This window comes from Anomaloglossus baeobatrachus, chromosome 9 (genome assembly GCF_048569485.1).
Source record: "Anomaloglossus baeobatrachus isolate aAnoBae1 chromosome 9, aAnoBae1.hap1, whole genome shotgun sequence".
In the NCBI taxonomy this organism is placed as follows: Eukaryota; Metazoa; Chordata; class Amphibia; order Anura; family Aromobatidae; genus Anomaloglossus; species Anomaloglossus baeobatrachus.
In genome coordinates this window covers 201,416,518-201,443,942 of record NC_134361.1, presented here as the reverse complement: position 1 = coordinate 201,443,942, position 27,425 = coordinate 201,416,518, and the positions used below count along the sequence as shown (strand labels likewise).

The 27,425-nt window shown below is 48.0% G+C and overlaps 1 protein-coding gene across 1 annotated transcript in view; it reads right to left on the bottom strand.

The window, feature by feature from the left end:
* Nucleotides 1–26,265, bottom strand: part of BGN (biglycan) — a 70,664-nt gene extending 44,399 nt beyond the window's left edge. The window contains exon 1 of the mRNA XM_075324256.1: nt 26,014–26,265. The gene's annotated coding sequence lies outside the window, so the exon portion shown is untranslated. The remainder of the gene's footprint in view (nt 1–26,013) is intronic.
* Nucleotides 26,266–27,425: the final 1,160 nt, after the last annotated feature.

Below are 27,425 nucleotides of genomic sequence, written 5' to 3'. Positions count from 1 at the left end.
TTTTTCACCTCTGAAGGCACTACAGAAAAATAGATCAGTTAAAGCCAGGATCCTTGACCAAAGAGAGGTGATCCTTGAGGGTCCCAGCTGTTAGTTATTGTCATGGGTGTGTCACGATTGACAGACAGTCCTGTGATGTACATCAGTAGAAGGTCACAGCATTTGGCTTTACAAACTTCTCCCTGACATTCTCTGCTTGGGATTAATCCCTTTCCCTTTAGGACCCTGCGAAGTTCCTCACCTTTCAACTATTAATTATCAGTACTTCCATTTGTGTCCTTAAATACTCTCTTTCCCCCAGGATCTATGCTGGTGATAGACTTAATACCTATACAAGCTCTAAATGCAAGCAGTCTGCTTGAACTCATATGAAGAAACATTGTTGTTCTTTGCTGTACTTCTCCCTAAATCATCTGGAGATACGTTGTGCATGTACTTTCCCCCTGTGTGTGTTCCCTGTGTCTTCTTTAATGTTTAGTGGGGTTGAATAAGCGCTCATACCATCCATTCTCTACCTAGGGCCAAGTTCTAGGGTGAGGTATCCTGGTCGGCGCATAGGTGCGGAACCTATCTAGGGTGGTGAGGAACCCCAGGGACCAGCAGTAGGGATACCTGTTACACGTCGTGGCTCTCTTGTTGCAAGGAATGAGGTGGTCCCCCATTCCTTGTCTGCCACGAGCCCTCCTGCTCGGCACCGCCAAAGGTCTGGGAGACTGTGCAGTCTGCAGGAGTTGCCTCCTCAGAGATTCAGCAGAAGGGTGACACCTAGTGGTTCTCCCCTTGCAAGGAATGGAGCGGTCTCCCATCCCTTGCCTGCCACGAGCTCTCCTGCTCAGCATCACAGAGGCTCTGGGAGGTTGCGCAGTGTGCAAAGAATAGATGCTCAGGGAAGCAGCAAGACTTCCCATGTCTCTGCACATTGTGAAACCGAGGATCCCGCCTTTATGACCCAGAGGCAGGAAGATGAGCATGTGCTCCACGTGACGTCTTCTGATTCGCTCACTGATATCACACGGCCCCATGACGAGGCTGGTGATGTGCTGAATCCTGACTGGCTGGGCCAGGACGTCACGAACCCTGATTGGCTCACGCCCGTCTCGCGCCCGCCCTTGGATGGAGCTACACCTCCTTAAAAGCTCCCCCTGCCATCATGGCGGTGCGCGACCGTCCTTCTATGTTTGGATTTCTGGCAGCGTGCTGCCACGCCACTGCTCAGGCATTACTGTCTTCTGTGGGCTTTGCCCCTGCTTCTTAGGCAGTACCTCGTTTGCAGGCCGTGTTCCTGCCTTGCTGCTCCGGCAGTATCCCCTTCAACAGGCCGTGTTCCTGTCCCAGGTGAGCTCCTCAAGCCTCCACCGGACTCACCTGGTTATTGAAAGCACACGTGCGTGGTCACCTCTGTGCTACCCTCGTGCCATATTCTCGTGACTTCCACTGGCACACGTGCGTGGGCACCTCTGTGCTTCCCCGTGCAACAGGTACACCGAGCCGTGAGATCCCTGCCATACAACCCTCACGGGTTAGGGCAGATCGGTGTACATAGATTGTCTGTGACATTCCAGACGATCGCTAGCAGCAACCCGCTCACTCTTCACCCACCATAGCGGCGGTCCCTTACACCGCACAGTGGACCTTGACCGGCGGAAGCTGTCCATTTCCCATCTTGGCACGCTTCCCCGGGTCCCCCTCGTAACATTACGGTCGCGCCAAAGGTCTGGCTATGGCGGAAGAGCAGCAGCAGTTGCTGCGTTATGTGCAGCAGTTGGAGTCACGATTGGCAGCAGTGGAGCGGTCTTCCCCCAATAAGGCTGCTCTAGCAACAGTCGCCACCCAGGCGGCTACTCAGGCGGTGGAATTGTGCGGAAGGTCGCCTCGCCTTGCGCTCCCAGAGCGCTTCAGCGGGGACAGCTCTGAGTGCCGTGGTTTCATAAACCAGGTTACCACCTACTTGGAGTTGTCCGCGACTGATTATGCTACTGAGAAGGCGAAGGTAGCCTTCGTCCAGTCCCTGCTCACAGGGAAAGCGCTAAAGTGGTCCACGCCGTTGTGGGAGCGCGGAGATCGGGTGGTGAATCACCTTCCAGTTTATCTTGAGGCCATGAGAAAGGTGTTCCTCGGGCCTCAAGTCACCCACGACTCCGCGCTGCGGCTCCTACGCCTTCGGCAAAGGTCCACTTCAGTCGGGGACTTTGCAGTACAATTCAGGACACTCGCCGCAGAGCTGGACTGGCCAGATAAAGTCCTGGTCCCTGTGTTCTGGGAGGGTCTGGCAGGGTTCGTCAAAGACGCGCTGGCCACGCGTGACGTGCCGACCACCTTAGAGGCCTTGATTCGGCTTGCCTCTCGCATAGACATCCGCCACGCGGAGCGGAGGCTCGAGGTCTCTTCGGCACCCACGTCTTCCTGGTCTACAGAGCCTCTGACTTCCCTTCCCCACCAGACCGGTCTCCCAGCCAGCTCTATTGACGATTCTGTGGAGCCCATGGAAATCTCCACAGTGGTCTCCTCTACCACAGGTTCTCGGCCGTCGGTCGATTGCTTTACCTGTGGGCAGAGGGGACATGTAGACACCCGATGTTCGAAACCATCGGAAGAAACACAGTGTCTTGTTCCACCTCCAGTCAGCGTGAGGAGGGTCACTTCCGTTTCCCTAGACCAGGTGCCACCTGATAAGACCCTCATTCCCTCTGACCCACGGAATGATGTGCTGTCATGGGATCGTGCTTCCAAAGGCAGGGGTCACTTCAGGGTCGACAGGACCAGAGACCCTGCGGTCAGGCATTATTGGGGGCCGGAGGTAGCCCAGGATGTACAGGAGAATATGCAAGTCTGTACGTCGTATGCGTATAATAAACCGTTCAGGCAGAGACCTGCGGGTCTTCTTCACTCTGCGCCATCTCTCGCACCTGGGGACCTAGTGTGGCTGTCTTCTAAACATATCTACCTTCCGGTACAGACAGCCGAGTTCGCTCCTAGGTACCTGGGCCCGTTTACAGTTATAGAGCGGGTAACCCCGGCGGTATATCGACTCCAGCTCCCTCCATGCTGGGCTATTTCTAATACTTTTCATGTATCTCTTCTGAAACCCGTACGACCTAAAACCTCGGGGTCTCTGCTGTCCCAGGTTGGCTTCTCGTCCGACGACCCTGAAGTAGCGAAGCTAGTAAGAACGAAAATTGTACAGGGCAAGAGGTACTTCCTCGTGGAGTGGGTCGGTCGTGGCCCGGAGCATAGGTCCTGGGAATTGGAGGAGCATGTCCACGCCCCGGGTTTGGTGGCAGCCTTCGAGCGCAGGCGGGGGGGGGGGGCCCTAGACGGGGGGGTAATGTTACACGTCGTGGCTCTCTTGTTGCAAGGAATGAGGTGGTCCCCCATTCCTTGTCTGCCACGAGCCCTCCTGCTCGGCACCGCCAAAGGTCTGGGAGACTGTGCAGTCTGCAGGAGTTGCCTCCTCAGAGATTCAGCAGAAGGGTGACACCTAGTGGTTCTCCCCTTGCAAGGAATGGAGCGGTCTCCCATCCCTTGCCTGCCACGAGCTCTCCTGCTCAGCATCACAGAGGCTCTGGGAGGTTGCGCAGTGTGCAAAGAATAGATGCTCAGGGAAGCAGCAAGACTTCCCATGTCTCTGCACATTGTGAAACCGAGGATCCCGCCTTTATGACCCAGAGGCAGGAAGATGAGCATGTGCTCCACGTGACGTCTTCTGATTCGCTCACTGATATCACACGGCCCCATGACGAAGCTGGTGATGTGCTGAATCCTGACTGGCTGGGCCAGGACGTCACGAACCCTGATTGGCTCACGCCCGTCTCGCGCCCGCCCTTGGGTGGAGCTACACCTCCTTAAAAGCTCCCCCTGCCATCATGGCGGTGCGCGACCGTCCTTCTATGTTTGGATGTCTGGCAGCGTGCTGCCACGCCACTGCTCAGGCATTACTGTCTTCTGTGGGCTTTGCCCTTGCTGCTTAGGCAGTACCTCGTTTGCAGGCCGTGTTCCTGCCTTGCTGCTCCGGCAGTATCCCCTTCAACAGGCCGTGTTCCTGTCCCAGGTGAGCTCCTCAAGCCTCCACCGGACTCACCTGGTTATTGAAAGCACACGTGCGTGGGCACCTCTGTGCTACCCTCGTGCCATATTCTCGTGACTTCCACTGGCACACGTGCGTGGGCACCTCTGTGCTTCCCTGTGCAACAGGTACACCGAGAGATCCCTGCCATACAACCCTCACGGGTTAGGGCAGATCGGTGTACATAGATTGTCTGTGACATTCCAGACGATCGATAGCAGCAACCCGCTCACTCTTCACCCACCATAGCGGCGGTCCCTTACACCGCACAGTGGACCTTGACCGGCGGAAGCTGTCCATTTCCCATCTTGGCACGCTTCCCCGGGTCCCCCTCGTAACAGATACCTAGGGTCAGGTATCCTGGTCGGCGCATAGGTGCGGAACCTATCTAGGGTGGTGAGGGACCCCAGGGACCAGCAGTAGGCTTGGTCAGGGATCACCATCTCCCCCTTCCCTAGACACAGGGTTTCCTGTACCTTCCCTTTTGCTTCGTACTTCCCCCGTACCTAGTTAGACCACCTATTGACCAAAAAGACATTAACCAAAATGAACAACCTTAGACTTGAAAAAGAAGAATTGTGAAGCTGCGTAAATACTTGTACCAAGATGAGCACCACATCATGGCGCATGGGTATGAAATTTCCTGGCTTGATACCCTATGATCTGTTTACAAAATGTCTGAGCCAAAAGGAAAAAAATCTAAAAAATAAGGCTATGGATATGCTTCCGAATTGTGTGGATTTGATGTCCAACCACAAGAGTTTGAGTAAGAATACATCTGTTATAGACAGGATCTAGCTAGTCCTAGAACAGTGGTGCAAAGTTCTTTGTGACCTAAGGGCCATCTTGTTATATGGCACTGCTTGGAGGGACCATCTTGATACTGCTGAATGAATTTAGCTCCTGTCAATGAAATCCATTAGGAATAAATCCAAATGGATGAAAATAGAAAGGTGGTGGATCCTTAATACCAAGAAGCCATGATACCAGCTTGGAGTAAGATGTTGCACTAGCAAAGTGCAAGTAGCTTTAAGCCATGGGGATCCATCTTACACGGCGTAGAGAGGAAGGACCCATCGGCCACCACACCGGACTGACCTCTAAAGTATCCGGGTTTGATGGGGCCCAATTGTCCTTCCCGTTACTTACCGATGGGACCGGTACTTCCCGGGTGAGCGGCATAACTGTGAGTAACACACCTGGAACCCAAGAAACTGTGTCCGCCTGTCATTCCGGACGCAGTCACCCTGCGCTTTGGCGCCAACGGCCATTTCTACTCCCCTCATCATCCTCCCCGGGGCCCGTTCCACCTGTGGGGAGGGAAACCATCTTTGCTGTTACTACCATCCGCCCCGGAGGACAGCAACAGCAGCTAATTCCCTGGCGGCATACCGCTGGTGGCATCACAAAATCAAAGCTCCATTATCACCACCCCCTCCTTTATATTACACCTCGGCGCCACGAAACCGGGCACAAGGGCCATCCGTGACATCCCCTGACCCGACATCACCGGCCCGGTGACGAGTAACAAGTTAACCCTTTGCCCTGAGGGTGCTACATCCTCACCTTCCGTCATCTTCATCTTTATCCAATGTTGGTCTCCAGGGATTTGTGACCCACCAGCAGCTCCATTGGTCAGAACTCAATATAAGTCTATGAGAGCCTCGTTCTTGCTCTCATAGAGTTGCATTGAGAGCTTGTGACATAACTTCTGACTTCTGGCCAGTCAAAAGTTATGGTCACAACATTGAGGCAAGGCATTGGTAAAAGGTGAAGCATCTGGAAGGTGAGTATATCACAGGGGGCTTAGATTCAAAGCCCCACTCCAGTTCTGAAACCCCCCCTCTTTCCACTAGAGTGATGTTTTTACATAAGCATTTTACAAAGCCCTTGGAGCAGCATTTTTCCTTCACTCACAATTACGGTCCTGGCTCTCCAGCTGTGCTCACTCTCTCTCTCTTTACTTCATTTTTTTGTTTCTTTTAGCATAGCTTTGCTTACAATCCAACCGGTGCCAAAGATAATAAATCTTAGGATTTCGTTCATTGGATTTTGTGTGTAATGTATGCGCGATGTGCACAGGAAGAGCGAGAAGGTTAAAAAGTTAACCCGTATCTGGTGTGTCAAGGAAAGCTGTAGACAGCCCATGGCGTGATGATAGTGAGGGCAATAGGGGCACTTGCCTAAGGGCTCCAACTACATAAGGCCCTCCACCTTTATGAATCACTCTTCAAGACATATAAGCAGTAAAACTTAGAAGTCAACATATTTTTTACTTTTTTTGCATCCTTAATGCCCCATTTGCCTACCTTTCAAATTCAAAGGTCTGGCAAAAATTCTTTGTTCTTCTTACGCTAGGTACGGGGAAGTACCAAGGGAACGGCGAAAGGGAAGGGAAACTCTGTGTCTAGAGAAGGGGGAGATGGTGATCCCTGACCAAACCTACCCTAGATAGGTTCCTCACCTATACGCCAAGCAGGTTACCTGACTCTAGGCTGACCCTAGAACTGGGCCCTAGGTAGAGAATGGGTGGGATGACCCAGACCAAACCTACTGTTGGTCTCTGGGGTACCTCACCACCCTGGATGGGTTCCACACCTATGCGCCAAGCAGGATACCTGACCCTAGGCTGTCCATAGAACTGGGTCCTAGGTAGAGAATGGGTGGGATGACCCAGACCAAACCTACTGCTGGTCCCTGGGCTCCCTCACCACCCTAGATGGGTTCCACACCTATGCGCCAAGCAGGATACCTGACCCTAGGCTGACCGTAGAACTGGGCCCTAGGTAGGGAATGGGTGGGATGACCCTACCCAAACCTGCTGCTGGTCTCCCTCACCACCCTAGATAGGTTCCACACCTATGTTCCGAGCAGAATTCCTGACCCTAGGTATCTCTAGTGCTGGACCCTAAATATGGAACTGATGGGTTGAGCTCTTCATGAACTTCATTAAACAACTATAGAGGACACAAGGAGGACAAACAGGGGGAAAATGCATGAACTACTTATACACAGATTACTCAGGTAGAAGTTCAGCAGAGTTTCAACAATAATACCACAGAGGAGTACAAGCCACCTGCTTGCAACCAGAGCTGAATGAAGTGAATAATATCACCAGCACCAGTCCAAGGAAGATGAGAGTATTTAAGCACATTGTGAATACTGATAATCAGCAGCTGGATAGAAGGAGAGCTCTGCTGGGTCCTAAAGGGGGAGAGATGAAAACCCAGCAATGAGTACTGACAGCAGGAACAATAGAGAGTCATGGAGCATTCTGCGCAGCCAAACACTGTGACCTTCTATTACCAGAAACCACATGACTGTCTGTCACCCATGACAGGTCTTTCTATAAGTCACATCTCATCAAACAACAGATGACAACTAAACTGATATTCTCAGCGCGCACCATTTGTCATTTCCCCATAAATATTAGGTTAATGTTGGCCGAAATCCGAATATCAATAGGTTCGTCCAACGCGGTCAACTGATTATTGGGGAAGGTGTCGATTGGTCATGTCCAATTTCGGACTACCTTTCTCTCTGAGATAAACTGCCGGCAGAGTTGTTTGACAACCTTCTCATAGAAAACACAGGAGATCTTGGCTGAATGAGTTCTCCAGGGTATGGCAGAGACGGGTGAGATGTCTGCCGGCCAAAGGATCGGCCAAAGAATCGTTCGACCAACAACTATCTAATATGTATAGCCTTAGTAGGCTGTAACAGTAAACAGCCCAGGAGCTGGATTCTAGAGAAGGCAAAAGCATCAGTTGACTAAGGGCCTTCACTACATAGGACCTCTGACTTTATGTTCCCCCAAGCATTGTTCAGGAACTCCCAGCAGGAAGACCTAAGTCATTTTTTTGGAGATCCAAGGTCCCATCTGCCTGTAGTGCTAGAGGCTCGGCTGACCTCCTCGGGGAAGAATAGTTGGGTTGCCTGGGTGTTGAAGGCCACTATCCAAAATTATCACTATCAGCCTTGTATTTGATAAGGATTTTATGATATTGTTGCCAAGGGATGTCCATCCATGAGATAACCAGATCTTTGTCTCACTACAGGAAGTGACTGTGGATCTTTGTCTCTGTACAGAAAGTGAGGACAAGTCTTTGTATTTCTACAGGACGTGGGGGCAGGTCTTTGCCTCTATACAGGAAGTTTGGTGGGTCTTTGTCTCTACAGGAAGTAGGGGCGGGTCTTTGTTTCTCTACAGTAAGTGAGGGTGGGTCTTTGTCCCTCTACAGGAAGTAGGGGCGGGTCTTTGTTTCTACAGGAAGTGAGGGTGGGTCTTTGTTGCTCTACAGTAAGTGAGGGTGGGTCTTTGTCCTTGTACAGGAAGTAGGGGCGGGTCTTTGTTTCTACAGTAAGTGAGGGTGGGTCTTTGTCGCTCTACAGTAAGTGAGGGTGGGTCTTTGTCACTCTACAGTAAGTGAGGGCGGGTCTTTGTCCCTCTACAGGAAGTAGGGGTGGGTCTTTGTTTCTACAGGAAGTGAGGGTGGGTCTTTGTCGCTCTACAGGAAGTAGGGGCGGGTCTTTGTTTCTACAGGAAGTGAGGGTGGGTCTTTGTTGCTTTACAGAAAGTGAGGGTGGGTCTTTGTTGCTCTACAGGAAGTAGGGGAGGGTCTTTGTTTCTACAGGAAGTGAGGGTGGGTCTTTGTCGCTCTACAGGAAGTAGGGGCGGGTCTTTGTTTCTACAGGAAGTGAGGGTGGGTCTTTGTTGCTTTACAGAAAGTGAGGGTGGGTCTTTGTTGCTCTACAGGAAGTAGGGGAGGGTCTTTGTTTCTACAGGAAGTGAGGGTGGGTCTTTGTCGTTTTACAGGAAGTAGAGGCGGGTCTTTGTTTCTACAGGAAGTGAGGGTGGGTCTTTGTTGCTTTACAGAAAGTGAGGGTGGGTCTTTGTTGCTCTACAGGAAGTAGGGGAGGGTCTTTGTTTCTACAGGAAGTAGGGGAGGGTTTTTGTCACTTTATAGGAACTTAACACTAGTCTTTGTCTCTCTACAGGAAGTGAGGGCAGGTCTTTGTCTCTCTACAGGAAGTGAGAGCAGATCATTGTCTCTCTACAGGAAGTGAGGGCAGGTCTTTGTCTTTCTACAGGAAGTGGAGGCAAGTGTCGCGGGCAGAGGGAACGCGCTCGCCACGCTCGGGTTTTCTGCTGCTGCTGCTCGGTGGCTCGAGCGGTAGACCGGACCCGGGGACTCGAGCAGCGCTCCTCACCCGTGAGTGAAATGGGGATGGTATGTTTAGGGAGAGAGTTCGTGACGCCACCCACGGGTCATGGTGATAATGGCACCACCGCTGCTGGTAACGGGGATCCCGGGAGAGATGGTATGGTGCAGCTGAGATGTTGTCCCCTCCGTGGGCAGGGGTTGGTGATCCCGGGGCCCGATGGTGTAACGGGGAGGCTGGATGGCTGGGGTGCAGGGACTGCGTGGCGCGGTGCCGGACGGCACTGGTGTACTTACTCAGACAATCACTGACAGAGTCATAGGTAAACCAAAACGGCCGGATGGACGGGTCCCGCAGACGGCTGCAGTGTTGTTGTTGTGCTCTCCCTGGACGGCTGATGGTGGCTGTCTTTCCCTGCACCTTTGAGAATGTTCTTGACTCCTGTGGTTGCCCACCGGTAGTCCGCTCCCCGGCGTATAGGTGCCGTAGGAGCCCGTTTTGCCCGCAGGCGCTGGCCCTTGGATCTCTAGCCTGTGGCGGTGGCTGTGTATCCTCTCTGGGTGGACGGTTGCCTTCAATCGGGACTTAGTAATTGGGAAACCCCTGGGGTTCCTGTCACATTCGGATTTGACTATTGATGGCGGCTCCAAGCCTGGTCGGGGTGTGATGGCCCTTCCTGTGTGCTTAGCTTCACTCCGTTCCCCGGTCCGGTACCGGCGGGCCGACGCCCGACCCCGGTCCTTACGGCTCTGCGGAGTTCCACCAACTCCTGCAGACGGCCACCACCGTCTGCCAACCTTGCTGTCAGTGTCTGGGCTCCAACCCAGACACCTCAAGTGTTCACTCCTCTCGCTTTCACCTCCAAGACTCAACTCACACTTTTCCCGCCTCCAGGCCTGTGAACTCCTCGGTGGGGCCAACCACCTGGCTCCGCCCCACCTGGTGTGGACATCAGACTCTGGTGGGAGGCAACAAGGATTTTTGATTGACTGTTGTTACTGTCTAGGGTGGGGGTGTGTGTGTTGGTATGTCTGTGACTACCTGGCTAGTCCTGGGCGTCACACAAGTCTTTGTCTCCTTATAGGAAGTCTTTATCTACATGAAATGAAGACAGATTTTTGTTTCTACAGGAAGTGAGGGTGGGTCTTTGTCTCTCCACAGAAAGTCGAGGTGGGTCTTTGTCTCTGAAGGAAGTGAGGTCGGTTATTTGTCTTTTCTACAGGACATTAGGGCACAGTGAGTGTACCAGCAGAATAGTGAGTGCAGCTCTGGAGTATAATACCCGATATAACTCAGTACAGGATAAGTAATGTACTTTATGATAAATGTTATACATTTTGTGATGTTACACACATATATGAAGTACTTCCCACCTGTACAACCTGTTCAGGCAGGAGGTGTGAAGTCCTGCTCAGTGTCAGGTTCCAGATTGGTTGGATGTTGTGATATTGGTATTTATGGCTAACACATCCCAACGTGTCACAAGAAGCTTCAGCATCGTCAGGAGGTGCGAGCATTTCACAGTCATTATCATTTCCAAGGAAGATTCCAGCAAACTTCTTGGCACCAGTTCTCACGTCTTGTAGAAACGAGAAGAAATAATGAAGGAAATAGCATTCATCGCAGTGGGCTGTCCCGGACAGCAGGGAGGCCATGTCTCCCACTGCGCTTCTTATCATCTTATTATGTTCCCATTAGCTACTTCTTTCGACTTCTCCACTGAAATGTCCAAAAGATGTTTAATACTTGGAGCAAAAAACCCATACGTTGTATGGAGGGATCTCAGAGCAGATGTTCGAAAAAGTTTATTACCCTTGGCATTCAATAACCTTAGTCTAATCCTGGTTGCAGAATGAGGTAACTGAGCATCAATCAGTGAGCTCCCTCTTAGAGGAGAGTTTGTAACTTCTCCGTCTTGTTCTGAACTCTTCCCATGATCATAAATCAGCTCCTGTATCACACTGTCTATTGTTTGCTGCAGAATGAGTTTACTGAGAAACTGTCAGTGAACTCATTTTGTTATCTGTCATTTTTTATGGAGGCTTTAGTCTGTCCCCATAGCCACATTTGGGATCACCCCAATCCCACCCATAAATATTATTTGTTGGAGGGATTTGCATAAACCCTGCCCCATTTCTGTCTTTAATATTGCAAATATGCCAACATTTCTCTAAAATGTGTCGATATTCCTAGGAAATTCGGGACATATCTGCCTTACACGTTAGATTAATGTTGGCAGGTCCCAAATTTCATGGGCTTCATTTAAGCTATTGGGAAAAAGAAGGATTGGACATGTCGCGACACAGCATGCTCAATCCCTACTAAATTGGAGAAGTGAAGTGGGAGTATGTGTGGTAAAAGAAGACAATATGGTTGAAAACAGCAGTTGGCCAATAAACAATCAACTATTGTGAAGAACCAAGCCTATCTATTGCTGGCTGAAAAATGAAGTAACTGAGAATCTGTCAGTGAGCTCACTATGATAATCTGATACGAAGGTAGTAACTCTCTTATCTGTCTTTTTCTGAGTCCCTCTAAGCTGATTTATGATCACAGACCACATCAAAGCCAAAGGGTTCAAAATGTTTAATGAAACCAATTCACTAAAATAATTTTTAGCCCCAAATATATACAATTAAAACTGTCACCTGAGTTTTTCACCTTAGTTTTATACTCCATTCTTTTGGTGACTTTTGTTGGTTTGTAGAGTTGGTGACTAGGCAAGAGCGGATCCTTGAAAGTTCAGGTTCGCTCTTCCAGATTGCCCTGGTGTGGTGGCAACAGGGGTAATACTTTTGGGGTTGATGTCAGCTGTGACTTCACAGCTGACATCAAGCCCAGGGATTAGTAATGGAGAGGGTCTTTCAGACACCCCCATTACTAACCCAGTAAGTGTAAAGCTAAAAAAAAACACACACACACAGGAAAAAATACTTTGCTTTAATAAAGACTCCCCCACACTCCTTCATTCACTAGTTTACTTATTTTAAAAACTCCTCGAAGTTTCAGCATAGTTCAGTAGTGAATAAAAACTCACCCACACTTATTTGTTCACCAATTTATTGATCAAAAGAAATCCTCGTAGTTCCAACGTAATCCAATTAATTAATGTGCTACAACGCCCATCATTTCCCATGGAGCTTTGTTCTCAGAACAAAGCTCCATGGTAATCAATGGGCATTGTGGGACATTACACCATTGGATTACATCATAAGGATTTCTTTTTAATTCATAAATTGGTGAACAAGGGACTGTGGATGAGTGATTATTCAAATAAACTATTTTTTCTAGGGTGTGTTTTTTAGCTCTACACTTGCAAGGTTAGTAATGGGGGTGTCTGATAGATGCCTCTCCGTTACTAATCCCTGGGCTTGATGTCAGCTGTCACTTCACAGCTGACATCAACCCCAAAAATATTACCCCTGTTGCCAGCACATCAGAGCAATTGGGAAGAGCTGGGCGAAGAGCCAGAATTGGAGCATCTTATGTAATGTGCTACTTATAGGACAGCTGCGAGCTGCTATTTTAAGGCTGGGAAGGGCCAAACAACTAAGGACTTTCCCATCCTGATAATACCAGTGCTCAGATGTCTACTTTATCTTGGTTGATTATCAAAAATAGGAGGGACGCCAGAATTGAAGCATCTAATTGATGTGTCACTTCTGGGACAGCTGCGGGCTGCTATTTTAAGGCTGGGAAGGGCCAAACAACGAAGGACTTTCCCACCTTGATACCAGCCCCCCGCTGTCTGCTTTACTTTGGCTGGTTATCAAAAATAGGCAGAACCCCGCGTAATTTTTAAAAAATTATTTTACTCACAGCAGTGTACAGGCATGTTCCCCATGCAATAAAGCTGGTTGATTGGCTGTGGAGTCCAGAAGCATAAGAACAGCCTCTGGACTCCGACACAGTCCATGTTTAAGTTCGAGCTCCAGACACCAGGGTTCGTACCGTACACCAGAACTTTACATTTCGGGTTCGCTCATCCCTATTGGTTACCTCTGTTGGAATTAAGGTTCATTATGGAACCCGCTTATTTGTGTATTTCCTGGATGTTATCATCCTGATCCAAAAAGCTGGAGCCTCCGGTTAAAGAAAAACATACAAAACTGTTAACTGCTGTCATAGTATAATCCTTTGATCTTGTTTAGACATGTTCAATATGATGCAAATCTACATTACGATGGTACGAACATAGTGGCAGAGATTCCATTCATATCAATTACATGACAAAGCTACCTACCGCCTGTCTATATGTGTGTGTGTATATATATATATGTGTATATATATATATCTATAATTGCCTTATTCTGTCTGTCTGTCTGTCTGTCTTGCTCCAAAATTCTGTCCTTACCGCGACAAGCGTCTCATTGGCTGCTCGCCTCCGCCCCCCGCACGGATTTGCCGTTCGCCTCGCCTCAGCTCCGCCCCCCGCACGGATTGGCCGCTCGCCCAGGCTCCGCCCCCCACACGGATTGGCCTCTCGCCCCGGCCCCCTGCACGCATTGGAAACTCGGCCACGCCCCGCCCCCTCACGCATTGCACACTCGCTCTGGCCCCGCCCCCTGCACGCATTCCTCGAAACGACACGGAGCCCCGACTCCCAGGTGAGTGCTGTACCCCCGGGAGCCCACATCAGCGTACGCCGCCGTGAGTGCTGTACCCCCGGGAGCCCACATCAGCGTACGCCGCCAACCCAGCCGACACATACCCTCGCATTGCTGGGCTTGCCGGCGTACGCTGGTGTGGGCTCCCGTGCGAGCGGGGGGCGGGGTACGCTGGTAACCATGTAATATTGTGTAGCATGGTTACTAGCGTACACTGGCTCACAGGTGAGCGCATCAAGGTCCTACAGCGGCGGAACACACACACACGCACACACATAAGAACAGACACACACACACATCAGATCACACTCACTCTCACACACACTTCACACACACATCAGATCGCATCCACACACTCACAACATCCCGTGATATCGCTTGCACGATACTGTGCGTGCAGTGACCTTCCAGGTCCTGCCGGAGGATCAGATGGCCAGAAGCATGTGGTATCTCCGGATGTTGTGAGTGTGTGAGCGCGTATGTGCGATATCGTCAGTGTGTGCATGTATGCGATAGGATGTGTGCGTGTATGTGATAGGATGTGTGCGTGTATGCGATCGGATGTGTGTGTGTCGGTAGAAGGCAGAGGAGCACTGCGTGCAGCACAGCTGCTGGGACCGCACACCGGAGGGCACAGGCAGAAGTGGGGTGTGAGTGTATGCGATCAGATGTGTGCGTGTATACTGTCTGATGTGTGACTGTGGAGCACGATGGGGGGTGCACAGCATGGGGGATGGAGCACGATGGGGAGTGCGCAGCATGGGGGATGGAGCACGATGGGGCGTGCACAGCATGGGGGATGGAGCACGATGGGGGGTGCACAGCATGGGGGATGGAGCACGATGGGGAGTGCGCAGCATGGGGGATGGAGCACGATGGGTGGTGCGCAGCATGGGGGATGGAGCACGATGGGGAGTGCGCAGCATGGGGGATGGAGCACGATGGGGAGTGCGCAGCATGGGGGATGGAGCACGATGGGGGGTGCGCAGCATGGGGGATGGAGCACGATGGGGAGTGCGCAGCATGGGGGATGGAGCACGATGGGCAGTGCGCAGCATGGGGGATGGAGCACGATGGGGGGTGTGCAGCATGGGGGATGGAGCACGATGGGGAGTGCGCAGCATGGGGATGGAGCACGATGGGGGGTGCGCAGCATGGGGGATGGAGCACGATAGGGAGTGCGAAGCATGGGGGATGGAGCACATTTGGGAGTGCGCAGCATGGGGAATGGAGCACGTTTGGGAGTGCGCAGCATGGGGGATGGAGCACGTTTGGGAGTGCGCAGCATGGGGGATGGAGCACGATGGGGAATGCAGAGCATGGGGATTGAGCACGATGGGGAGTGCGCAGCATGGGGGATGGAGCACAATGGGGAGTGCGCAGCATGGGGATGGAGCACGATGGGGGGTGCGCAGCATGGGGGATGGAGCACGATGGGGGGTGCGCAGCACGGGGGATGGAGCACGATGGGGGGTGCGCAGCATGGGGGATGGAGCACGATGGGGGGTGTGCAGCATGGGGGATGGAGCACGATGGGAGGTGCGCAGCATGGGGGATGGAGCACGATGGGGAGTGCGCAGCATGGGGATGGAGCACGATGGGGGGTGCGCAGCATGGGGGATGGAGCACGATAGGGAGTGCGAAGTATGGGGGATGGAGCACATTTGGGAGTGCGCAGCATGGGGAATGGAGCATGTTTGGGAGTGCGCAGCATGGGGGATGGAGCACGTTTGGGAGTGCGCAGCATGAGGGATGGAGCACGATGGGGAATGCACAGCATGGGGATTGAGCACGATGGGGAGTGCGCAGCATGGGGGATGGAGCACAATGGGGAGTGCGCAGCATGGGGATGGAGCACGATGGGGGGTGCGCAGCATGGGGGATGGAGCACGATGGGGGTGCGCAGCACGGGGGATGGAGCACGATGGGGGGTGCGCAGCATGGGGGATGGAGCACGATGGGGGGTGTGCAGCATGGGGGATGGAGCACGATGGGGGGTGCGCAGCATGGGGGATGGAGCACGATGGCGGGTGCACACCTCCCCCCAAAACACACACACACACACCGCCACACACGCACACACACACTGGGAACCACAAACACCGCCCTACACAGACACCCACACACACAGACAACGCCGCACACACACAACACCCAACACACAAACACCGCGGCACACACAAATATACGCACATACCGCACAACACACACACTGCACAAAACATACCTCCCCCCAAAACACACACACACACCCCACACCCACACAAACCGCACAACACACACACACAACGCTACAGACACACAGCGCTCCACAAACAACGCAACACACAAACAACACCGCTCTCACCCCCCGCCACACCCAGACAACACCCAGAACATGTACAGCGCCCTACACAAACACTTGGTAACTACACACAACAACATCTATATATATATATATATATATATATATATAACAAAAATCATACATTAACTACACAATACGTAAATTCTAGAATACCCGATGCGTAGAATCGGGCCACCTTCTAGTATATATATATATATATAGATACTCGCACTCCTATGACATCATCACAAGGGTATTTAACGCTGGGATCTTACTGTGACATCATGGGAGAGCTTCATTCAAGTAGGCTACCATGAAATCTGGGCTACTTTATTCCATGCAACAGCAGTGACATCACAACTATGTTTCTGTCAGGGAATGGCTGTGACATCACAATTGTGTTTCTATGAGGTAACAGCAGTGACATCACAACTATATTTCTATCAGGAAATGGCTGTGACATCACAACTATGTTTCTGTCAGGGAATGGCTGTGACATCACAATTGTGTTTCTATGAGGTAACAGCAGTGACATCACAACTATATTTCTATCAGGGAATGGCTGTGACATCACAATTGTGTTTCTATGAGGTAACAGCAGTGACATCACAACTATATTTCTGTCAGGGAATGGCTGTGACATAACAATTGTGTTTTTATGAGGTAACAGAAGTGACATCACAACTATATTTCTGTCAGGGAATGGCTGTGACATCACAATTGTATTTCTATGAGGTAACAGAAGTGACATCACAACTATATTTCTATCAGGGAATGGCTGTGACATCACAATTGTGTTTCTATGAGGTAACAAAAGTGACATCACAACTATATTTCTATCAGGGAATGGCTGTGACATCACAATTGTGTTTCTAAGAGGTAACAGAAGTGACATCACACCTATATTATCATAACAACTATATTTCCATATGGAACTGCTCAGTGACATCACAACTATGTGATGATGTCACAGCTGTTACCTCCTAGGAAAAATTAGTTGTGACATCATAACTGTTCCCTGTCATTGCTGTAATGTCGCAGCTGTCACCTCATAGAAACAGTTGCAATGTCACAAGGTGTTCCCTGACATTGTTGAGATGTCACAGCTCTTATCTTGTAGAAGCCATATTATTGAACAGCTGTGACATCACAAATGTGTTTCTATGAGGTAACAGTAGTGAGATCACAACAATATCAGAGAATAGCTATGACATCATAACTATGTTTCTATGCCGAACCAGCTATGACATCACAACAATGTTTCTCCAAAGACCTGGCTATGACATCACAACTATACTTCCATAAGGAAACTGCTGTGACATCACAAATCTGTTTCTATGACGTAACAGCTGTAACATCACAACAATATCAGTGAACAACTATGACATCACAAGTATGGGGTATCAGCAGTGACATCACAAGTATGAGGTATCAGCAGTGACATCACAAGTATGAGGTATCAGCAGTGACATCACAACTATGAAGTATCAGCAGTGACATCACAAGTATGAGGTATCAGCAGTGACATCACAACTATGAAGTATCGCAGTGACATCACAACTATGAAGTATCAGCGGTGACATCACAACTATGAAGTATCAGCGGTGACATCACAACTGTTTCCATTAGGTAATGACTGTGATTTCACAAGAAAGCTTCTACTGTGTATTTCCAAAAATCAGACAGTGTCTTATGTTATATATTTTTTTTTCCCTGAAAAATGCACTTGGGCTTATTTTTGAGGTAGGTATTATTTTTGGGGGAAACTCTGCTAAATTTACCCCAAAAAAAGATAGAAACCCCCCGGGAGAACCGCACTAAACAGACCCTGGACATCTGCAACATTGCCAGGTCCCCCTGCGTTCCATAGCGGTCTCTCCCCCTGCTGGCCAGAGGCAGTATCACTCGAGCAGATTTAGTGAGAACAGTGATGCTGCGACCCAATGTGTGTGTGTGTGTGTGTGTGTGTTAGAGAGAGCCAAGTGATACTGCGATCGGATGTGTGTGTGTGTGTGTGTGTGTGTGTTTGTGAGCGGAACGGTGAGGAACCTGACAGCAATGCAGAGCTTTATGTGAGAGCCCATCCATGAAATTAATATTTGTGGGGAAAATAAGAAGATACGGCTGTCAGTTAAAACATTGCTAACTTTAGATATAAGCCTCAGGCTGAAAATTCCTGCTAGGTCTTATTTTCAGGGTGGTCTTATTTTCAGGGGAAACACGGTATGACGTCACAACCATTCAAGGGTTATACCAATTCTCATCCACGTCCTACATTTTCTGATGGTTTGGTAAACCTGTGAGGAGTTTTCTAAGTAGCCATGAAGAAGCATACATGACACATGACAACTGTCTTGAATTTGCAAGGACAAGAGTTGAGCAGAAGGAGTATCTACGCTGGTCCATATCGTTATTCTGTAGCCGACGGACCTGAGCAGTGTGAACACTAGTCTTCCAGTTAGTATTGGGGCGATCACGCGCAGGATCAGGGGTTGGATGAAATCATCCATTAGTTTCTAACATCAAGTTAGTAGGTAACTATTGTAGCGCCTGCGTCCCTGCTGGGACACCGACTTGGGTCCTGTTCTCCCCTGCTGCCTCGGGGCCTTCCTCGTGCTCTCCTGCGTTCCTCCCCTCATTTGCCTTGTACATGCCGCAGAGGGTTCCCTGGAGTGCACCTAAGATGCTCACGCACACACCGGTCCTCCTCTTCAAGGGAAGGCACGCCAATTGCCGGAAATGCCTCTCAGCCTATGGCTAAGAGGCCTGTGTATTTAAGGCACCCTACCATTAAGGGAGGTGCCTGTGCATCACCTTGAGTTATTCAGTGTCCTGTTTGTCTAGCTAGTTGTCAGGTCCTGTTATCCTTATGTCCGTTACCTATATCTGAATCTGCCTTCCCATTCTTATCTGTCCCTGCCATGACCACTATACTGTCCATACCCGCCTGTCCAGCCTGCCCCAGTCATCCCGCCTGAATCCGTCACTTGTCCTGGAGGTCAGCTGCCACAGTCCCTCCCGATCACTGCCCTGGGAGGGGTATCTGACGTCTACCTCGCGGTGGGCACTTAGATAAGCACCTCCCAATAAGGGGTAAGCCTGGTTCCCCCTGTGGCCCAATGGGTCCACTAATCCCATTCGGTGCCCCTACACCGGCCGCGAGCATTACATTTATGAATAAGGCAGTCTACGGCTAGTATCCTGCTGGCAAATTCGTAGTTGGTAGCCGCACTTGATACAGGCCACATATAGACTCTGGACAACACGGTCCCGAATTCAATTTACATGGAGGGTTATTATGACTATTGAAATAAGGAATGTGAGTCTAGCCCTTCATACCCAGCCAATAACACGAATACTTGAGTTTTAAATGAGAATCTACGTTCCATATCCCTTTTTTGTTTAGTCTAGAGCTTTAGTCCACCATTATTATATCTGCCAGCTTCATGAAAGTATAAAACATTTCATGGACCACCGAGCACAAGGAATATTGTATCAAGGGATATGTTCACACACAACAGATTTATTGGAGAAATGTCTATGATAAATACATTCCATGTGTCAGAATGGGGTTGTTTCTGGATTTCTAATTTCATACTTGCACTTTTCCTATTGACTTGCCTTTGTGATATAGGATCCAGGATAATTAGCAAGTGCCAGATAGATCATGCCCAGATCAGGGACGAAAGCTTCAAGTTATGTGGAAGTATAATATAACACCCATACAAGTCCATGGGACTGTACGGTGCTACTATTATTAAAGTCTGCATACAAAATTTGCTGGATCATGTGGTAGTATGCTCCATTTTATGCTTCTTAAAGGCACAAGAAATACTTCTTTATTTGAAAAAACAACTTTAAAAAAGAAACTCCTCTTATGCTATTTAGCCAGGACTAGTCCAAAAGGAGGTGTCACTTGCCCTAGACTAGTCTGGTCTTCGCCACGTCCTGTAATCATACTCCGTTGAGATTCTTCCTTACTGTCAATATCATTTCAGCACACACTTTGTGTGCGCACATCGTTTGCTGTAAGCATCCTATAGTGAGTATGTGCTGTGAAGCCGAATAGACTCTCCTCGCTCGTTTGCTATAAGCATCCTATAGTGAGCATGCTCTGGGAAGTCAAATAGACTCTCCCCGGTCGTTTGCTGTAAGCATCCTATAGTGAGCATGCTCTGTGAAGCCAAATGGACTCTCCTCGGCCGTTTGTTACCAGCATCCTATAGTGAGCATGCTCTGTGAAGCCGAATAGACTCTCCTCGGTCGTTTGCTGTAAGCATCCTATAGTGAGCATGCTCTGTGAAGCCAAATAGTCTCTCCTCGGTCGTTTGCTATCAGCATCCTATAGTGAGCATGCTCTGTGAAGCCAAATTGACTCTCCCCGGTCGTTTGCTATCAACATCCTATAGTGAGCATATGCTGTGACGCTAAATAGACTCTCCTCGGTCGTTTGCTATCAGCATCCTATAGTGAGCATGTTCTGTGAAGCCAAATAGACTATCCTCGGTCGTTTGCTATCCACATCCTATATTGAGCATGCGCTGTGAAGCCAAATAGACTCTCCTCAGTCATTTGCTAAAAGCATCCTATAGTGAGCATGCTCTGTGAACCTTAAAATAATCTCCTCGGTCATTTGCTTTTAAGCATCCTATAGTGAGCATGCTCTGGGAAGCCAAATAGACTCTCCTCGGTCGTTTGCTATAAGCATCCTATAGTGAGCATGTTCTGTGAAGTATAATAGAATCTCCTCCATCATTTTCTATAAGCATCCTATAGTGAGCATGCGCTGTGAAGCTAAATAGATTCTCCTCTGTCATTTGCTATAAGCATCCTAAAGTGAGCATGCACTGTGAAGCCAAGTATACTCTCCCCGATTATTTGCACATGCCCAGGAATTACTAGTGATATAGTGATACCTTCTAGGCATGCACAGAAAAAGAAGGGGAGACTTCAGTCGGCCTTAATGCACGTGTTCAGAAAGGGATGCTTGAAGCAGAAGACGTGCATGCGCAGTGCTGGTCTGAAGTGTTCAACAAGGAAGGATGTCAATCACATCCAATGGGGCATGATTACAAGAACTGATAGTGTTCCAGTCTGGGCAACATGACAACCTACTGGACTAGTCCTGACTTCCGTCAGATGAGCTGCACTTTTAAAGTTGTCTTTTTACAGTACGTAAACAGTTGTGTGGGACATCAAGGCCATTGTTGTAACTGATGGTGGCAGTTGGGGAGCTTCGGTGGACCTGGCATGTCCTCTTTCAAATTTTCATAATAAAAAGTCATATACAGGCACTATATAGCAACACACAGAGTGCCTATAGCTTTGTAATATAAAGACTTAGATACTCTATGTACCAGCTCTGTGCACATGGCACCGTAGGAAGGTGAGGGCCCTGTTACGTTTCTTAACTCTGAGGGCCAAGGATCTTCAAAGTATTGTATGAAACAGACTCAAGAAAGTCAAACAGGTCCCACTTCCCCCTATAAGGGGACCAGAACAATATATGGGCATCATCATGAGGGCCCCATAACCTATTTTAAATTAGGGCCCAAAAATTCTAGATACACCTCTGAGAGTGATAAACCCTCCTGCATCATCACGGACAACAACACTGGTCAACTGAGAATCATGGATGGTCACCAGTGTCCTGCGACTATAGGTTACACCAACCATCTGGTTATCATGGCGTTCTGCTTATTTTTCGAAGTAAGGCTCCATATGTTTAGGCGTGTCTCTATAATGCTTAAGACTTCTATGATATAATACCATTGCTGAGAATTCCAGACCCTCCAGCGTGCGTGAAATTGGGCAAGTCTGTCATATTTTGCTTTCTCTTAAGTCTCTCTAAGCCCGAGACAGGAGGTTTCGCCTCTCCTAGACTAAGCATTTTCCATTCCTTGCAGCCAAAAGAACCCTTTTTTTTCTAGAACTCATTAGGGGTAAAAATTACTGAACCATAAGACCGTAAAAAATGTTTCCATACTGCTGTCAGTTAAGCCATAATATCTCTTGGTATCATGTCTGTCATCATTTAAGAAACTAGCAGAATGTTCTCTACGTCCTCCATTATAGAATTCAGCCAAGTGTCAAAAGGAACTTTACAACAGATGTGCCAACTTGGTGATACTTGTACTGTCCTCAATGGGAAGTTGGTTATTTTGATCAAGACAACTCAAGTCAAGGGTTGACTTGTCCACCATAAGACTTAAGGATCCTCTGGTGGTCCCTAGCTCTGCCACATTTATTGGCCTACGGCAGAAGATGACAACCCCATTGGAAGGTTAATTTAGGGCCATCCACCCTAAGACTTAAGAATCCTCTGGTGGTCCCTAGCTCTACCATAATTATTGGCCTACAGCAAGAAGATGACAACCCCATTGGAAGGTGAGTTTGGAACCATCCACCATAAGACTTAAGGATCCTCCGGTGGTCCCTAGCTCTTCCACAATTAGTGGCCTACTGCAGAAGATGACAACCCCATTAGAAGGTGAATTTAGAGCCATCCACGCTAAGACTTAAGAATCCTCTGGTAGTCCCTAGCTCTACCAGAATTATTGGCCTACTGCAGAAGATGACAACCCCATCGGAAGGTGAATTTGGAACCCTCAACCTTAAGACGTAAGGATCCTTTGGTGGTCCCTAGCTCTGCCACAATTATTGGCCTACTGCAGAAGATGACAACCCCATTGGAAGGTGAATTTGGAACCCTCCACCTTAAGACTTAAGGATCCTCTGGTGGTCCCTAGCTCTGACACAATTATTGACCTACTACAGAAGATGACAACCCCATCGGAAGGTGAATTTGGAACCATCCACCATAAGATTTAAGGATCCTTTGGTGGTCCATAGCTCTACCACAATTATTTGCCTACTGCAGAAGATGACAACCCCATTAGAAGGTGAATTTGGAACCATCCACCCCAAGACTTAAGAATTCTCTGGTGGTCCTTAGCTCTACCACAATTATTGGCCTACTGCAGAAGATGACAACCCCATTGGAAGGTGAATTTTGAACCAATCTCTTATAGGCTTTGTCATGAAGAGCCTATTAGATTTTATTAATGATGATCTGTCTTCTGTGTACATAAATTTATGAGCTTTTGTACAGATGGAGAGTGGATTTATTTCCTTAAGTAGGTCCAAGGAACCTTAATGTGATACTGTTTTCCTGGGTTTAGAGATATTGGTCTTTAGAGGTCTTTCCTGGCATACTTTCTCCACCAGATCTCCAAATCATTTAGTAGTATGAAACCAATCCACTAGTCATAATCTATAGGAATCAAGCCAGAACAACCCTAAAAATCTTCACATCAAAGGACTCCAGCTTGGTGAGACTTCAGAAGATAGACATAGTTCATAAATTCTGGCGAAACTTACTTCCAGTATCCAAATTGTGACCTTCTCAATGAAGATCTTTCTGACCCGATCAGCCCTCAATAAATACAAGACCACTAAAAGTGGCCTACTTTTCTACCACAGCCAATATGATTTTTTTTTCAGCTTGACAACGTTAGCCAGGCGATGAAGAGGAATCTTCATGGTTCAACCAACATTGTCACACTGAATAGAATTCCTGGTGGCCAAAAATCCATAGATTGTTTCGTGGTCACAACACACTTGACGTTCCTCTCCTTTAGGGATCTGCCCGTTCTTACCAAAACTAGAAGACTATTTTGACTTTAAGGTAACAAATCCCACCCCAAAACTCTTAGGCTGCCTACAAATCAATTGATAGAGTATTTACAATGGCAGAAAAAAAGATTTCAACAGGAAATATTTCGTAGACAGCGGTTTTTGGGCTGTGGTTGTAGAAATGAACAATATGGGGTTTCAGGCACTTACTCACAAGGGGTGGAGGTTCTCGAAAGTCAGACCTCCCCTACATTGCCGTAAAACCTCACTCCTTTTGCATTACAGACCCAATTTCAGGACTCCAATATAATAATCTCTAGCGATATACACTACTGGCTTTACTAATGATGTGTAATCAGAGGTGGCATTGGTGGTAATAGAGTTGTACCATAACTTTTACTATCATGTTGCATGAGGCTCAACTAAAACTTGCTATACCCATTAGATGAAAACTGGGCAAAATGACCAATTTTTGGCCAACTACTGTCGGAAAACATGGTAATCTGACAATTCAGCCTGGCATGTCATTGGTTAGATTGCCCATATACATAATCTAATGTACTATTTATTGTCTAGATAATGGTCAACCACAGTCTACGATGTTTGGCCAATGTTCGGGGTTCCAAAAGTGTTGGCATGACCACAAGTGAAAACGAAAATTGAAATCACTCTTAATATAACATCTCTCCTTTAAATCTGAACCTACTGCTTGTCTGGAGCCCAATGTAAAACACTGTGCCATAACTTTTACTGTCATGTAGCATGAGGCTCAGCTAAAACCTGCTATACCCGTTAGATGAAAACTGGGCAAATTACTAATTTTTGGCCAACCACTGTCTGAAAAAGTGGTAATCTGACAGTTTAACCTGGCATTTCATTGGTTAGATTGCCCATACACATGATCCAATCTACTATTTGTTATCTAGATGGTGGAAAACCACAGTCTATGATGTTTGGCCAATGTTGGGGTTCCAAAAGTGCGAGCATGACCACAAGTGAAAACCAAAATTGCTATAGACATTAGATGAAAATTGGGCAAAATGACCATTTTTTGGCCAACCACCGTCTTAAAAAATGGTACTCTGACAATTCAGCCTGGTATGACATTGGTTAGATTGCCCATACACATGATCCAGTGTACTATTTACTGTCTAGATTGTGGCCAACCACAGTCTGCGATGTTTGGTGTCCCAAAAGTCCAACTGTCCAACAGGCCAACCACAGTCTACGATGTTTGGCCATTGCTGTGGGTTCCAAAACTCCAACTGTCCAACAGGCCAACCACAGTTTACGATGTTTGGCCAATGTTGGGGTTCCAAAAGTGCCAGCATGACCACAAATGAAAACAAAAATTGAAATCACTCTTAATATAACATCTCTCCTTTAAATCTCAACACCTCAACCTACTACTTATCTGGATATAAAACTGGGGTTCAGATTATAATTAGGAAGATTAGATTAGATCAACTATTTGTAACCCTATAAGATGTCAATGGACTCATTAATTTCAAAACAAGTTTCAACGCAAAATCAGATCATGTGTCGTCATAAATAAAGGTTTTTTTAAAAAAAAGGACCTATTTATCATATGTGTCCTCTAGTATTTTAGCCCTGAAGAAGTCAGACATTCATGTCACAATATCTCATGAGATTTGCCCAAGGAACATTTTAAAAAGTATGATATACTGTAAGTTCTGCCAAGATGGAAAATTCCTTTAATTTTTGAGCTGACAGTATATAGTGCAGAGTCGATGAGTATTTGGACATAATCTGCTCTCCTTCCACATCAAGTCTACGTGAGATCCTGTGGTTTCTCTGCTGGTGGTTACTGGAAGTGTCAGTCCTTCGTAAGAACATCCACTGTCTCATTCATACTCCCCAGAAGTTACTCGAGAAGAATCTCGGCAGCCCTTTCACAAAACTGCCAATTATACCCGCACAACAATGTACCGCATGAAACCTGCATACCAATGAAGAATACTCTATTGAATACGATGATGACCCTCTTCCACCACATCCCTAATAATGACCTGCAGTTAAAATCTTTTGGAACTAATATCTGATATTTAGATGATAAAAAATGAAAAATTTTCAAGGTTGAAGTATTAGAAACTTATTTACTGAATATTTTGGGACAAACAGATGGATATCTCAAGAACAGAGTTCCTTCTACGGAACATCATGGTCTTCACTCATGATAGAAGAAACTTCTACTGTACCTTGTCCTCTTTATGGTCCCTTCTGATTAAAGTTTTCTTACTTCTTTTCTTCTGTACAAGTTCGAACACAGTTTCCAAAAAAGACCGGAGAGTTTATTGTTCCTCGACCCGTTGCTTCTTGACTTCCAATTCTTGTGTTTTAAGAAGGAGGCTCCCACCCTGCTGCCCCCCTTAGTCCGACTGACTGGACTGGTGCTGTTAGCTGCAGGGTTTTGTGTGTGAGGTTTAAGGATGTAATTTCCTTGCAGACAGCACAGCACTCAATGCTTGGATTGCATTTACCTCCTCCTCCCCTTCTCCAGATATAATACATGTAAACGACTTGAGGTTTCAATGACATGTGGCTTTTATCATCACACCTGCCAAAAAAATAACAAAAAATCCCTCATCTGCTGCTCCATCTTCTTCCAAATGTTTTTCGGCAATGAAAAATATCCTAAGGAAAAAAAAATAATAATAAAACCCGTTCCGTGTTTATTTTGCTATGATTATAGTGAATGGCAGGCTGTTTACATAGACTATTCCAAGGCTACGTAATAGGGTCTGTTTGTAGATGGCGCCGAGATATTGAACACACGTGGAGCCAAGTGGGCCTGAAGTCATTGTGATGTGGTCCTTTTTCAAGCCCTAGTACCCTGTAGTTGTTGACTTTTTAGGATAAAATATTTAACTCAATCTGATGACCAAATGTAGGAAAAATGTCCACCTGAATAAGTTGTTTTGGGTGGGCACAATACACTGGAATCATATACACCATAATGTGTCTGACCTTCACCTGTAATTGTACGTCCTACTGGGAGGATACGGGAGTAGACTGGAGGACGCGCTCAGAAAATCTGGAATTCAAACTGTGCACCACCTTTTTAAGAAGACCTCCACCTAAAGCCTACAGCTAGGTTTTCAAGCAAGAGAATCTCATCTTAGTTGTCTAAGGCAAAGTTTCTCACTTCAAGATTTTCTCATGCAGAACTTGAGGAAAAATGAAAACTCTTTGAGACAACTGTGGCGCCCCTGAGACCATCAGGGTGCTACAAGGTTCTGCATCCCCACAAGGATGCAGAACCTACCCTCTTAGGGACCCAAAACCCCAGTGCCGGTACCAACAAAAACCCAGGTAATCCCAGTTTTCCCCAGCAATGCCCCATACAATGGTACCCAAGTAGGATGGGACCAATTGATGGCCGCCTAGAGGTGGAGCCAATCCAGTCCACTAGTTGACCAGGTGGAAGGAGCAGACTGTGGACAGAGAGAACACAGGAAGTCAGTAGTCAGAGCAGCAGTGACTGTGGAGAGTAGAGGGAACTGAAGTGACTGGAGGAGTGTGAAGGTGGAAGCAAAGTGACATCCTGACTCGGGGTAATGATGACCTGTTGCTGGTGGAGTACTCCCGGAACTATGCACCGATGGGGTAC